We start from the raw sequence: 15,747 nt of genomic DNA on the forward strand, positions 1-15,747 counted from the left end.
TAGCCCCAGGAGGTGTCTGTTATTAGCCACACTTTACAAATTAGGAACTGGAGGCAAAGCGGTTTCAGGAATTTGGCAAGTCAGTAAGTGTTGAAATGGAGACTCAAATATGGGTCTGACTGTAAAACTCCCTTCTTTTCATTATCACATTGCGCTACTGAGGGCCTCAAACCTCTGGCAGAGGACACATTGTTGAGTACAACTCCCATAAATTCAAGGGGCTGTGGATTCACCCAGGCTTCCCACTACTCCTCCAAACATGTTTACCTACACATTACAAGACAGGACTTATATCAGCATGACTGGGTTGCTGAAAAGACAGGAGATACACGGAAACACACTTATTATATTAAATACATTTAATACATGGAAAGCATTTAGTACAGTGACTGACCTAGAGGAAGTAATCAACAGATGAGAGCCATAGTTACTATCAAAAGCACATTCTCCTCAAGGAACAATTAAAAATTTCAGCTTTTAACATACATGAAATTCTTTGACCATTTTTATAATGTCCTTAATAGATATTGTCAATCGATATTGCATTATCTTCATGTTAGTATAAATTTAATTTTTATACATTTTAAATTGCACACCTTTTTATGGTATCGGTAATATCATTTGAGGAATATGTGGCTGTTCATATTATTAATTTATGCCTTCTTCAATGTCTGTAATAATTCATAATAAATTCAAATAATTTTAATCCTTAAACTTGTAGGAAAGGAATAGAATTTTCTGTAATTTATATGTAAATGGATTCTGTTATATAGCATAGTCAGTATCACTGGGGTAGACAGAGTCTTGGGCCCCCCAACTCCCTAGTATCCTATCTGTGAATATATTGCTTAACATGGCAAAGGGACTTGGCAGATGTAATAAAGTTTACTTATTAGCTGACTTCAAAATAGGGTTAGTATCCTGGATTATCAAAGTGGGCCCAGTGTAATCATAGAAGGCCTTAAAAACAACGTTCTCTGAGCTGAGGGCAGGAGAGAAAGTCAAAAAGATTCAAAGTATGACAAGGACTTGACCTGCCATTTTTGACTTGAAGATCAAGGCAGGAGGCACATGGGAAGCGTGAGAGGAAAATGTGTTCTACCAACAATGGAGAGCTTGGAAGAGGACCTTTGTCCTAGAGGAAAACTACATCTTTGCCAATACTTTGATTTTAGCCCAGTGAGACTCTCACTGGAGAATCTAGCATGGCTGCCAGACTTCTGACGTACAGAAACTGTGAGATAACACTTGTGTCTTGTTTTCAGCCATTAAATCTGTGGTAATTTGTTATACAGCAATCGAAAATTGGTATAATCATCAAGAGGCAGGGTTGATGAGAGGTTATCTTGTTTCTTTGCCTACACTGTTTCATAAGAATTAGCCAGTACTAAATAAGCAGAGGTAGAATTGCAAGTAATTCTTGGAAATGGATCCTTCTGGGTAACCTAACTTATTCCTGTTACACTTAAAATTGAATTTCTCATTTCTTTTCTTATCAGGGTCAATCATTCCTGGAGTCTGTAGTTACATACACTTCAAAACCTGTCTTGACCCTGTAACGTCCCCGATCAGAAGCTCAGGGATTCTCCACTTCCGGTTGGGCGCATTCCAAATTCACCTCCCTGTGCTCAAGGACTCCTCACAGCCATTCAAGCTCCAGATAAAGAGTAGCCACACTTGTGCAGCTTTTTCTCAAAAAGATCACAACCTGAGTTTAAAGTGACCTAGAATTCATGTGTTTTCGTGTCACTCTTTGCAAAAGGACTAATGTATGCTGATCACTACTGAAGTTTCATCAATGATTTCTCCAGCAATCTTAGGCTCTTTCTAATTCTAACTCCATTATTCAAAATGGTGGCCACCTTGTCAGGCAATGTCATAGTCTTTAAAAGCTAAAAATCTGAAGAGACTAATCAACTTCTGTGTATTTTCCTCGGGAGAAATTTATGCCTATGAAAAACAGGTTTCTGGGGCGCCTGGGTGGCTCAGTGGGTTGAGCCGCTGCCTTCGGCTCAGGTCATGGTCTCAGAGTCCTGGGATCGAGTCCCGCGTCGGGCTCTCTGCTCGGCGGAGAGCCTGCTTCCCTCTCTCTCTCTGCCTGCCTCTCCATCTACTTGTGATTTCTCTCTGTCAAATAAATAAATAAAATCTTTAAAAAAAAAAAAAAACAGGTTTCTTTTGTTAAACTGATAAAAGAAAGAGACAAATGACTCAAATATGCTCCAAAAGAGAAAGTGAGATGTCAAACACAAAGACTGAAGATGCAATGCTACAAAAAGGAAGAATTATCAGCAAACACTTAGTTTATTTGGTTTAGGTTTTAATTCTCAATCATAGCTGTGTATTTGATTTAGAAAGCATTTCTGCCTGTTTATATTTCCCAAGAATGTTGACATTTATAAATCACAACTCTTACCAAGATGCTCAACTTCCCCAATACTTTGATGTGATACTAAGGCAGAAGGTCTTAATTAAACTAAAATTCAATTTAATATTGAGAATAGATAAGAACATACAAGTTAGAGGAATGTAATTATAACCACTTTCTCCCTATAGATATCCTGTGCTTATCTGTTTCTAATTTAATTTCTATTCATGAACAATTATTACTAATTAGGCAATTTAGAGTACCCAAATTAATTTGATCATTATTAAGTTAGTTTTGAATATCTGTATCTATCAAATTATGGATAATAATTTTTACAGTCTGTGTGTTTTAGAAATACTGTTACAATGAAGGAGATATATATAGAGAGAGATAGATAGATAAATATGTAAATCTTAGACTTCTATTTCAAACTGATTTTCAAAATGATTACTTAAATCCAAAGTAGTGGGGCACCTGGGTGGTTCAGTCATTAAGTGTCTGCTTTCGGCTCAGGCCATGATCCCAGGTTCCTGTGATTGAGCCCCGCATCAGGCTCCCTGCACAGCAGGAAGCCTGCTTCTCTCTCTCCAACTACTCCTGCTTGTGTTTCCCCCTCACTTTGTCTCTCTCTGTCAAATAAAAAAATAAAATCTTTAAATTGACCAATCAATCAGTCAATCCATGCAAAGTAGTATCTTTTATTCATTTGGGTTTTTTTTTTCAGTTATTCATATGTACACACATTTACTCAAGTACTACCAAGTACCAGGACCTGTATTATTGGATAGAGTTCTTCCTTTCAGGGTACTGTCTCATGCGTACATGGATGTAACAGAGTCTACTAGATGCTCACCAAAAGCTGTCATCTTTTCATCATCACTGGTATACCTAAAGCCCATTTTCTAGCCTCCTCTGTAGCGAAGGTGGCCAAGGCTGAGTTTTAGCTTGTCGAAGTGACTGGTGATACACTAGGACTACTCATAAAAGTCTCCCACATTCCTTCTGTGCTCTGTTGCCCTCAGGTCCGTCTGGAATGGTGACAGCCTCAGGGAAATCCTGACGTCAATTGTTAAAGGTGTCAGAGGTTCCATTAGCCTGGCTCTCTGAATGACTGTATGCAGGAAGGCCGTCCCATGACCTGTTCCCTTACCTCATATTGTAACATGATCAAGAAGTAACAGTTACTGTGTTGGAAGGTGCACATGTTAGACACTATTTGTTACTATGGCTAACCTGCTCTAATTAGTACAATGAAAAAATTATTTTTTTTAAGATTTTATTTATTTATTTGACAGACAGAGATCACAAGTAGGCAGAGAGGCAGGCAGAGAGGGAGAAGGGAAGCAGGCTCCCGCCTAGCAGAGAGCCCAATGCAGGGCTCGATCCCAGGAAAGTGGGATCATGACCCAAGCTGAAGGCAGAGGCTTAACCCACTGAGCCACCCAGGTGCCCCAACAATGAAAAAATTCTAAGTAAACACGGGATGCCATGAGAATACAGAGCAAGGTTGATTATGAAAGACTTTAAAGTGAGGTTAAAGGAAGGGTCAGGATTTACTAGCCCGACAAGGGGAAGGGGAGGGGGATTGAGGAAAGGCAGTAAGGCATGAGATACCATATTTGTGTTTTATGAAATCAAGCATGGGCAAGAGTCTGGAGGTACACGAGAGCATGGGATAGCAACAGATTATGAATTACACTCACTGAAAGACCAAAGCAGCCAGTCTTGCTTGGTCTTATGAGTTTGGAAGTGCATTCTGGTAGCCTTGAGGAGGTAAGACTGGAGATGAGGGGGCCAGTTTCAGATCATGAGAACTCAAGAAGACCTGAGGGGCTAGGAGAAAAGGAAAGGACCAGAAAATCTGGTGGCCAGCTAAATGCAAGTGATAAGTCTCAGGTTATGTCTATATTTTCTGTCTGGATTTGACCAGAAGAGAAAAGTGGATAGGAGCCCTTACAACAAATAGGAAATACTTCAGGAAGAGCAATTATGTGAGTTAGATGGGAAGTCTGGTTCCAGAGAAGTGGAGCTTTAGTGGAGCGTTAGGCAAAGGAAGCTGAGTTTTGTGTACTACAAGGAGACCGGTCCAGAGATGATATGTAAGTGTTGGCATCATATGGGGGGTAGATAATAAGTTGGGGTGAATGAGGTTGTGGAGGGAAAGTATGGCAAATGTGAGGATACGAGAGTTGAGATAAGAACCATCCGGGGAAGAACAGATACGTAACATGCAACTGGGTCTAATGGTCTAGTTATACCAACAGAAATTATTAACAAGGACAATCCAAACATACTACATTTCATCATTTTTAGGCATTCTTCTATTGGTTTTCCATGAAAATACATTCAGGACATTACATTCAACTTGTTACAATTAGTTACTTGAGAGCCACCTATGGTTCTTTGCGCTATCATTCCCCAGGCCCTGGATTCAACTAAATGTTGACTGAAACATGAAAATTTCCAGATAACTCACAGTTTAAAAATTCTTTTTCCCATGGTTAGACCAAGTTTCCTGATTCTCGGTTTGGGAAATACAGTTACTTTACACCTGATATGGCAAAACTCCCCTTGCAGTTATAAGGTAGTTAGCATATTATAAAAGATGCAGCAAAACTGGCACCCCATTATGTTTTAGATGCAATGGTGTTAGTTTTTCAGTCAGAAAACAGAAATGTGAGAAGGGGAGGAATTTTACACATAGCCAGTGCCGATGTTAGGATTAGGAATCAGAGACAGTATCTCCAAAAAACTCAAGTCTCAGGGGCCTGGGTGGCTCAGTCATTAAGCATCTGTCTTTCGCTCAAGTCATGATCCCAGGGTTCTGGGATCGAGCCCCGTGATGGGCTCCCTGCTCAGAGGGAAGCCTGCTTCTCCTTCTCCACTGCCCCGTTTGTGTTCCCTCTCTCACTATCTCTCTCTCTGTCACTATTTATTTATGAATAAATTTAAAAATTAGTATATTTAATTTATTAATGTTATTAATTTTATTAATAAATTAAAAATAAAAATTATTTTATTTTTTAAGAAATCAAATGTTAAAAAAAATATTCAAGTCTCTACGGGATTCAAACTGGGCTATTCACCTGTAGGAACAGGGCAAGAAAAAATTAATCATGACTGAGTCACCTGTTTCTCCAGGATTTCTAGACTCCTGAGGACTGCTCCTCAGGAATCACAAAGACTGTCATGTGCTGGAATTTGTTCCCTATGGGGACGATTGCTTTTCCAATTATAATCTCATTTCCTGCTTCAAACATTGACTCCTCTTTCTGGTCCTTGGCACATGGGGGTACTCCTTAGAGAACCCAGGAATGTAGAAATACCAGCTCCCAGAAGAGTCTCATTAGATCCAGGAAGGCATGGAAGCAATTTATTGTTGTGGTTTATGTGTTCTCGAGTGGAGCTGAGCGATCAAACATAAAGAGATTTTAGGGAGGGACATAGGTAAATACAGGAAACAAGGAAGTCTTTCAAGTAGCTCTCTATTCTTCATCTCCTGAGAGGGGAAAAGGAGGTAAAGGTAGCTTAACTGAAAAACCAAAGTCACTGAATAATAACTAAAGGTTTTACATTTGGCTTTAGGATATAGTCAGAAACTCAAACTATGTCAACTTTTGTCTCCGGCTTCACACTCACTCCCATCATAACCTGGCACCAAGCATTCCCCTGCTTGACCTGACACTTGGTGGCTCCAGAGAATACTGGTTAGTATTCTGACCCACAGTTGTCGGCTCACAATGAACACGATTGGTGGAAGAAAAGCTAGGAATCCCCCCCCACCCCCCGGCTGCCCCACCAAATATCCTACTTTGTACAAGTTTGCTCTATGGGTTGTGACTAGAATTTGGAATATGAAAGCACAGAGCAACTGGTTCAAATTTTGGAATCTCCGCCATCATTAAGGAAGAGCTGAAATTTCTATAGCAATTGCAATGTTGATGATAGGAATGGATTATGGCCAGAGCTTTGAAGCAGCTATCATGTTCTTACGACTCCAGGAGAAGCAACCATTGGCTTCCAGGCTTGAAGAAAGGGATGTGGAAATAATAGAAGTTTAAACATATAAAGACGCCCTCAAATTATCAGTTTATTGTTGTTCTTTCTTCGTTTAGTTTTTCTGTGAAAACTGAAAGGTAGCCAAGTTCATGTCCCATGGGTCAGATTTAGGTTTCAATATGACTTACAAAGTGTAGCACTGAAAACCACACCGTTTTTTCCGACCAAAAGGATTTTGTAACATCTGTTTATGTCTGCATTTTGGTTCTTCGTTTACTAAGAATTAAGGTAGTGAAGCTGTAAATTCTCATTAGATTAGAATAATCATCAAAACAACTTGGGTACCTGGTTCCTGTGTTTTCTGAATAAATACCTATGTTTAGATGCCAATGGACACTGAAATGATTGGTGTCAGGGTCATGAGCACAAGTGACGTTTAAATGCTTACTGAATAAATAGCTGAATAGGAAGTTTCCTTGGACGCTCAAAAACATCTAGCTCCATTTCTGAGAAACCCTACCAAATAATAGGAGGAAGTAAGAATTTATATGGACTCCAAGAGCCCAAAGGTAGCTCTGCCCCCCAATATCAATACCATCTGATCCTCAAAATCTAAGTGACTCAGAGACCAGGGAAGGAAGAGAAAATATGTTCCCAATCTAAAAGAATGAGTAACTTTTGGTTTGAAGGAAATCAAGCCAAAGGATGAATATCCTATCACTACCCCCTAAAATATTTATACACTAAGCTGCAAACAAGAATAGTCCTAAATGAAATCTGGGGACTAAATATACTGAGAAGTAGATTCTAAACAAAAAAAATATAGATATTTCTAACTTTACTAAAGAGCCTGACATTTGGTAACAAATTGAGTTTGCCTGACATTAGTAAATTCCATTTGGCAATAAACAAGGGTCCCTGATATGGAAAAGGAAATTAATAATTTTACAGTCTATTTATGTTAGGGCTATGCTAATGGACACAAATACAATGAAAAAACAAAACAAAACAATATCCAGCCTACTTTCAATGGCTCCCCTTCCATTAATCCCTATAATTTCATTCCTGGTAGGAATATTCAAATATAGTAAGATGGGAAAATGAATAAACAGTAATTTGATGTAAACAAAAAAATTATGGGCATATAATCTTACTAAAGAAATTTCCTTATTAAAATGCAGAAAAAGTATTTCAGACACTTATGAGACCATGTCCCAAAGTAATGGTATTTGTAAATATTTCCAAATTCACAGTCGCCTGTCCGAAGAGGCTCTATCAACTTATGCTGAGATCAACCACCGTGTGTGCCCATGTTCACAAATGTGTCTAGAGAGCAGGGAGACACCGTCACTGAATAAACTGCTTTCATGGTTGGAAGAGCCCACTTAGAAAATCATCTGCTTATCTCTGAAAGTACTGTTGGTTGTTTGAGGTGGGGGGTGGGGGGCGACTCAATCTCTTTAGATGGACACTTGGTGATTAAAACAAAGCTATCCGTCCCTACTACTGCCACAGCAGGCTTGTCTGTGAAAATGAAAAAGTTCTTGAAGTGGCTTCAGGTGTCCCCAGCTAATGGCTGCCAACTCTGTGAGCTGATTAGCACTGTTATACTCCCTCAAGGAAAGGCTAAATATGATCCCCAAGAAGACTGGTGCGGGGAGTGAATAAAAACTTTCTCATAACCATATTTAAGCCACTGACATTTATATACCTGGTGTTTGGAGCTTAAAGACATTTCAGTATTCTGTTTGTTCTTTTACCAACTTTAATTACTATTTCTAAGGATTGTAAAGATAATTGCTAAACAGTTAAAGCAGAAAGAAGTGAGATGGAACATACTGGTCCAAAGTGCTCAGCTGGGCCTCATAATTCCTGGTACAGATGTTCATGCTTAGTTCAGGTCTGATTTAGGGTAACAGCTATAATATGGTTTGAGGCAAGGTGACCAGATGTAGCGGAATTTAAAGATCTGTCCCAGAATGTCAATGAAAAGAAACTCCATTACCCTAGCAAAATAACCTTTATGCTGTGGGGTAGGGGGGAATGCTTAAAGAGATCTACTTTAACTTTAAGGTAAATAGATAGCGACCTTGACAAGGCAAGGAGTCATTAAAACAACAAGGGCGGCAAAATAAGAAATGAACAAACACATACAGAGAAATGTACCCTCACAGAACAATGTGTAAAAAAAAAAAAAAAAAGTAGCAGCAAAAGGAATTCCATCAAAGGGTATGGAGGCACTGTGTATAATGTGGGCTCGATCTGCAGGTGAGCTATTGCATTTCCATAACTGATTGTAGGCACGAGTGTTGAAATCGAAGTGCTAGAAAGAACTTTGGAGACCCTCTTCACCAGCCTCTTATCTTTTCAGAGGAGGGGAAACATCCATTGCCTTCTTGAGCCATCAGGTAGAGAAAAGATGTGGGTTTTGAGACAAAGCCCATGACATACATGATGGCAAAGCAGCCAAATAACTCAAAGAAGGCAACAATTTCCCCAAGAAACATAGTAAATTCTCTTCTTCCTTACCTTCCTCAAACACGTTAAGACACATTATACCCCATTCCTACCAAGTGGGGAGCAGAGTACAATTTCCAAAGTTAGAATACTCAACCTGAGAAAGATGGTAACAGCTGTGACTCAGATCTACACTTAAACAGCAAAAGAACACACAAAACAGAAAAGGCGGAATTCCCTGTGTTTTACTCTTAAGTAGAAGGGCACATTATTGTCACATCTTCTAAAGACAAAGAGAGACAGATATGGTCTTAAAATTGCTCCTTTGTGCTTAGGTTTATGCTTTAAATCTTACATGCAAAAGTAAACACTCATTAATGCAAGAATTAAGAGAGTTGAGCAGTTAGAGGAAAATTGTAAGATGAAAAAAAGGAAGAACATAAAGGCTTCTACTTACACACTGTGGTGGTAGGAATCAATCTTCTTTAGCTGTATACTTGGCAATGTTTATTTAGATCAACATTATTACCCAGGGTTTTCTAAAGTTGCTTAGCTGAAAGGAGTTGAAGATTGATATTTCTCCTGGTATCTCTCATATTGTGAATCAAAATGAAGATTAATTAGGGCAGAAATTCTGTCTTTGCCCTTGCTTAATTTATATTAACTCCTTTGGAGGCCATAAAGATGTGCCAGTCATATCTCCTGCTGCAGAAAGCTTCATTGTAAGATGGGCCAGATGTGCACTGAATCCACTTCCTTCTTGCCCAGAGACTGCTTCCAGCCCTACGCTACACATAGCAGTTACCAAAGCAGCTCTATGCCTGAGAGATGGGGAGATCCTCAACCTCACCTATGATGCGTGACTTCTCTGTAGAACTTCTTACTGGCTGGCCAAACCCTTCTCAACACCTCACTGTGGTCTGAGACTCTTCTTACCCAACCTTTCTGTTTTCTTTCTTCCCTCCACTGCGGATAGCTGAAATGTAGTCATCCATTGGCTCTTTGGCCTCCTCTGCCTCCCTCCTCTTTTCCCCCATTAATCCTTTTGCATTCTTAATCTTGTCTTGACATCTGTTTCTGGATTCCAGCTAACACAACTTCTCTTCTTCCCAAGCGCTATGGGACTAGAACTCGTGTTTCCAATTCACCATCCCTATCTATAGCAAAAAGGCCATCCAGTCCCCACGATGCTAAATAAATGGTGAGAACACCTGGGTTTCTTTTCACTCTCTCTGCCACTGAAGTCTCAGTTAGTTCTCTACAGTATTGGGAAACAATGATCAAAATTGGTGGATAAGAGATAGCTCTGATTCTGTCTCCTGGTTCCTCACCCAGACACCTATACCCAGCTCCAAATTCACCCCTACTCTAGCAAGTTTCTTTGTCCTACTACTGAAATGTAGGATAGTACATCCAATACTGTATTCAGTTGTCCCAATGGCTTTAATTGCACACAGAAGTATCAAGGTGATAAGTTAAAGCATTTTCTAGACAAATCAACTTTTACTGTTTCATGAACTCTAGAAGCTTCTCTGTCACTGGCTAGAAGTCTTATCAACATGTACCAAGAAGAAAAAAAAGGATAGTATGGTCCTATGTAGATTTACTTCCCCTTTAAGGAAGTATTCAAGGCACAGTTCTATGGGTACTGCCTTAATAGTAATAGTGTAACTGAGATCATGTGAGTTCACCACACCCTCCCCAACCAGCACACGCATACCGCATGGCCCGGTCTCTAAGAAATGTAAACACAAAGAATTGGGAGAAATGTCTATCAGTATTTAAATTGTATACATATCTTAAAGAATTTCAAATATTTACTCAGTATCTCAAGAAAATGACCAAGAAATGGGAAGGTTTACACTTAACACATAGCAAGCGTTCTTTCAATGTCCACTCTTCCCTCCTCACCCTTATCTGTCATTCTCAGTGTACTTCACAGAGATGGCAGCTGGTTCTCCAAAACTCTTGTCTCTCAACTTCCAAGTTATTTCTGAAATTCAGCCCATGTATTTCTTGGGGAAAGAGATGTGGAACAGTGAATATATTTGTCATATTAATGTATTATTACTTTATTATATATTAGTAATAATTTGTTCCTATTAAAGAAGCATAATCTTTGTAAGGAAATGAAAGCATCTGAAAGGTATATATGCATGTGATATTTATGTATGAATGTGTATATGTGCATGTGTGTTGCAAAAATCTCAATGTGACCCAAAAATGGGAAACCCAGGCACCTGATAGGTCATTTCAGATTGGTCTGGACTTGGATATTAAAGAAAAAAAAAGAACAACTCTACACTCAACATAGTGATTATTATTACTCAGATTTCTTCGGGGCAGTGAGACTTTAAGGAAAAAACAAAAAGGGGTGGCACTAAAAACCAAGCATGATAGCTAACAAAGCATGGAAGCCTGCTTTCTCATTTGACCTGTGGGAGATCTGGCCCCTATAGACTTAGAGCGTCAGTGGCATGGACCAGCAAGAGTGCCTAACAAGGACAGGGCCTATACCAAGGAAGACAACAGCACCTACAGAAAGGATAGGGATACCCAGGTAAAAGGCGGGTGGGCATTGTGGCAGGAAGTGGTTCACCTGTGACCACTGCCAACAGTTACGTGGTATTTCCATTCAACTTCTCAGGTACAGAAGTCTTGACAGTAGAAAACGCCATAAAGGCTGGAACAGGGAAGGAAAGAAAATGGTGGTCTTTCCATGGTAGTGAACAGTGCTTATTCGTAGGTACCACTCATGGAAGCAGCCCAAAAGGACAAGAGCTTGAAAAGATATCAAAGGTTTACAGTATAAGGTAGAGCAAAATTAAGTCATATTCATCATTTAAGCTAATGATAATGTGACTCTTGTATAAATTGTTCACTGAAATAGCCTGGGGATCACCAATTATATGCCCCCCATACATACACACTACCTTTCTTCTTGACCATGAGGTTATTATTATATGTGTTGCCAAAGCAAACACTTGACCACGGATTTATTAAAAATAATTTTTATTGCCAATTTTCACAATCCATATTTGGGTTTATACTAAAAGAAAAATCAATAGAAAGCCAGCAATCAAATACTTTTTCTTATTTTCTATTCTATGAAAAATGAGCTCAGTGGAGCCAGGTCATATTTAGTTGGGTCTAGTTCTTGATTTTTGGTGTCCATTTTCAATACTTTTCAAGGGGTAACTGTTTGCTAAAATGGTCTCAACTGAACCATGTGCCCTGGTTGTACTATTTTCCAATATGGTCCCAACTGAACCATGTCTTCTAGAATGAATGAATGAACACCCCCCTCCACTGTCCCCTACATACACACTAAATCTGGGTTGGCTCTGTGACCTGCTTTAACCAATAGAATAAGGTAGAAGTGGCATCATGAGAGTTTAGGGCCAAAGAGTGTTGAGGCCTAACAGCTTTCACTTTTGTATTTTGCGGAATTCCGGTCACCAAATATGAAGTCCAAGCACCCAGCTAAGGAGGCTATGTAAAGGTACCAAATGGAGAGGGCTGCATGAAATAGAAAAAACCTTAAGACTATGTGGAGAGACACAGATATTTCAATGCCCTAGTTGAGTCCAGTTTTCTACCTGTCCATACTAAGGTATAAGATACATGACTAAACCATCCTGGACATTCTAGTCTAATTAAGCTTCAAGATGAGTATAGTCCCAGCTGATATCACATGGAGTAGAAAAAACATCCAGCTGAGCCACGAAATTTTTAACCCATGAAATTATGGGAGGTAATAATGACATAGTTATTGATTTAAACCACTAAGTTTGGGGTTAATTTAGTGCATAGCAATAGGTAACGAAACACCATAGTAGCATACACTGAAGAGGGAAAGGAGAAATTTATCTTCATAGTCTATGTTTGCTTTAGGAACACGCAAGGGAGGGGGGCAGTTTTCCTCCTAGATTATCTATAACTGTTGAAAACTGGAATCTTAAAACTGTCAAAGAAACTGACCTACAGTTGATATTCTGGGAAAAAAATAATAATCTTTCGGTAGGCCCCTCTGATTTTGTGACACATCCTACAAATTTCAAGATTGGCTGCTGCTAGAAATTTCTTGTACGCTTCACTAATTTTATGTTTTGGGTAGATAACGTCAAAGCCAGCCAATGATACTGCCCTATCATGGATGGTGTTGTTATTAACATCATCTTCTTCAATATAAGTGGCTGTAGTTCCTGTAAATACTAAGCCCTTGGAAAAAGTTTCACTGTAATACACTTCTAGTCTTTTGTTCACTGTGTTATGCCACAGATAAATTTGGTAACTGTGAAATGGCATAAAATGATTACTTCTTGGTATAATGCCAGATGTAGGAACTCTATCCTTCATATTTTAAGGATTTCATTTATTCGAGAGAGAGTGAGCAAGGGGAGAGGAAGAGGGAGAAAGACAAGCAGACCCCCCTGCTGAGCTGGGGGTGCTCTCTATTGGAGGACACTGAGATCATGACTTGAGCCGAAGTCAGATGCTTAACTGACTGAGCTACTCAGATGCCCCTCTATTCTTCATTTTGTATTTTGAAAGGCCCTAGGCCACTGTCCTTCCAGACACCTTTTGGTAGGTAATAATTTGAAAGAATTATCTGGGTCTTTGCTCTTTATCCATTCTTCCCTGCATTTTACCAAGTACTTTTCTGCTTCATAATGTCACCAGGAGTCTATAAGCCCCAGGGCTCAGAACCACTCTCTCTATACATGTTGAGCTCTATAAATATCTGAGTAGTAAATCAATGAAGGTATTTTGTTTGCCAATTGTTAATATTAGACTTTCTAGAGCTAGAAAGAGGCTTAAAAATCATCTAATATAACTCTCTCTGGAGCCCAGAGAAAAGACAATTGACTTTCCCAAGAGCATATATTTGATGTGTGAAAGTCCAGGCTACCATGTATATTTCTGGATGTCAGTCCCATGCTCTGCCACTCCAGAGCTCCAGTGTCCATCTCCCATGTCTGGGTTGTCTCTCCAAATAGTTGGCAAGTAAAGGATGTGGATGACATGGAATCAATGGACTACAAGACCAATAAATCAAAAGTGAAATGTGGCTAATTGAAATGTGGGCTGCTGTTAAAAACAGAGTATAAGAAACAAACATATAATAGCTTTCTTCTACTCTATGCTCAACTGACCATGAACATGGGATACAGAGTGAATTTCTAGATGCCAAACTTTAAGGACAACTGACAAACCAACAATTTCTAAAGAAGAAAATACAATGGTACCTATTTGGAAAGCATATGATAATCAGTGGTATTAGTTAATGGCATTTTGCCTGATAAAGGGAAGAAGATTTGAGAGCTATCTTCAAATACTTGAAGGATTCACTTCTTAGAGGGAGGAAACTTTCTTGCCTCAGTCCTCCACGCCCCGTTCCTGATCTTCATTCCCCTTCCCATCTACTTGGTTCTTACATTAGGACTTTTGTTGTCACTCCTCTGCCCTCTCCAAGCTCTCCAAGGCCGGTCTTTTATCCACTTGTCCTCCGTCATCATCCTTAATGATCATATGCTCTTTCTTGAAAGCCTCTCCCCCATGGTTTATATAGCAACTGGGAATGATAGTAATTCTTTGACCATTTCTTTGATTTCTCATTTGGTAGTTCCTCCTGTGCTTCCCACCCACTAACCATAGGTGATGTTGGGGCTCCATTCATGAGCTTCTTTTCTCCCTCTTTTCTTGCCCTAAAATTTTTATTAGCTCTCGGAGAGTCAGCCATCTCTTCTAAACAGATGATTCTCAAACACCTATATGGAAACTTGGCTTTTACATGATCATGTCCTACACTTCCTGTATCCACAATTTGAATTTTGCCATGCCCTCCACCTAGAAAGGCTTCCTTCTATTTCCTCCTGAAATTACATGACTCTTTAAAGCCTTCTTTCTCTAAATGCCCTCCCCAGACCCTCTAAGTATCCATAATTACCCCTTCACTGAATCCAGAGGCCTTGATCTTCTAGTTGAGATCTGGAGTCATGAAACCTGAATAGCATAACTCACCTCTTCCCTGTTGGGTAATATGGGTAAATTACTTAAACTGAGTCTTGGGTCCTTCAGGTGTAAATGGGGGAGAATATTACTATGTGCCTTACAGAATTGTTGTGATGATTACATAGGTTAATATATGAAAAGTGATTTGTAAACTATCAAGTGATATATAAACAGAATTTGGTAGTAACATTATTACCAGTGAGGTTTTTTCCTTTTTTTTTTCCCCCAACAGTATGAGCCAGCAGAGTATGTTCAGTCAAATAAATTAGCATTTCCATCTTGACTGACTCACTTGGCTGGAAAAACATGCAGACATTCCAATGTAAACAGGATTGGGGAGGAGGTGTAGGAGACACATGTCATAATTTATTGAGATATGAGTCCTGGCACCTCATTTTTAAACAAGAAAGCACAACATATTATTACTTCGCTAATGGGTGTATTTTCATCTCTTTTGTGGTCATTTGGGAACTTGTCTTACCTCCCCTACTGGTCTATAAAGATATCAAAGTCAGAGACCCTGACCTATTGATCATCCTGGAAGTCCAAGAATAATACCTTAAACTTAGTATGTGTACAATATTTGTTGAATGAAATAAATTTGGCACACCTAGTTTAAGGGAAGTGGAAGTTAGCCATAACCTATCCTGATAAAGTAGTTTTCAAACAATTAAAGATGATGTCTTGAGATGAAGTTGGCTAATTAGCAGATAATGAAGATTCTGGCACTATAAGCATTTGCACAGGACATGAAGGAAGCATTTATATAAATTCTGAGAGTCTTTCTAACTCCAAGTTGCAGATTAATTAGCTAAAGTAATTGCTATTATTTCCACTATCATTCCTCACTTCTTCTATAAATAGTAGACAAAAAATAGATGTCCAGCAACTGGTGCCAACACCGTAGT

At 39.2% G+C, this 15,747-nt stretch overlaps 1 pseudogene; it reads right to left on the bottom strand.

Annotated features, from left to right (window-relative positions):
* Window positions 1-12,601: 12,601 nt before the first annotated feature.
* Window positions 12,602-14,340, bottom strand: LOC132024137 (pseudouridylate synthase 7 homolog; annotated as a pseudogene).
* Between the last annotated feature and the right edge of the window lie 1,407 nt (window positions 14,341-15,747).

The sequence above is a fragment of the Mustela nigripes genome, chromosome 9, assembly GCF_022355385.1.
Source record: "Mustela nigripes isolate SB6536 chromosome 9, MUSNIG.SB6536, whole genome shotgun sequence".
NCBI lineage: Eukaryota > Metazoa > Chordata > Mammalia > Carnivora > Mustelidae > Mustela > Mustela nigripes.